Below are 823 nucleotides of genomic sequence, written 5' to 3'. Positions count from 1 at the left end.
GAATTGTTGTTGTTGTTGCATTGTTCTTGGTTTATATTAAAAGAAAAAAATTTTTTTTTTCTTACTTTTAAATAGATTATTAATTTACATGTATTACGTGTATTATTTCATTTTTCCCCCATTTTAACTGTTTTGTTTTTGTTCCTATAAACTAATTAATATTGCTGGCTGGCAACTAGTAATGGCAAACATGATTTTTCCCTTTTTAACTAATCCTACATGAGCATCATCGTTAAGAAATAACGCAGTATTGGTCTTTTGTTACGTCTGTGTATTGTGTCTTTGTAATGAAGAAGCTTTCCATACTCGACATCGCCACATCGTATCTTCTCCAACGTGCCAATACTTACCTCACTTGACCAACGAACGGAATTGACCAACGAACGCAACTGACCAACAAACAATTCGATCCAACCTATCCACAACCTTTCACCGATCTTGGCTTTCTCCACTTGTCTTCTTTCTTGTCCATGTGAATTATTTTTCCATAGTTTGTTACGTGTTTACTTATATGTATGCAATGCTTTTCATGTGTCAGAGTTTTTACAAAGTCAAACTCAAAATAAAAGAATCAGAGAAAAAATATTTGGAGAAATAAATTTAAAAAAAACATGCAAATGTACAATATTAGAAGAAAAAAAGTGAAAGTCAAAGAAATCAAAAGAAATAATGAGAGAAATTAAAAAATAAATAAAATGTAAAAAGTAAATTAAAGAAAAATAAATTTTGAACGAATGACGAAAAAAATTGAAAATAAAATAAATAAAGAGAAATTGCTTGGAAATGGTACAAAATTAACTATTTAAAGAAAAGAAAAACAAAA

Source organism: Trichinella spiralis, assembly GCF_000181795.1.
Source record: "Trichinella spiralis strain ISS 195 chromosome Unknown Scfld9, whole genome shotgun sequence".
Classification (NCBI taxonomy): domain Eukaryota; kingdom Metazoa; phylum Nematoda; class Enoplea; order Trichinellida; family Trichinellidae; genus Trichinella; species Trichinella spiralis.
Note: the sequence above shows the minus strand (reverse complement) of the source record.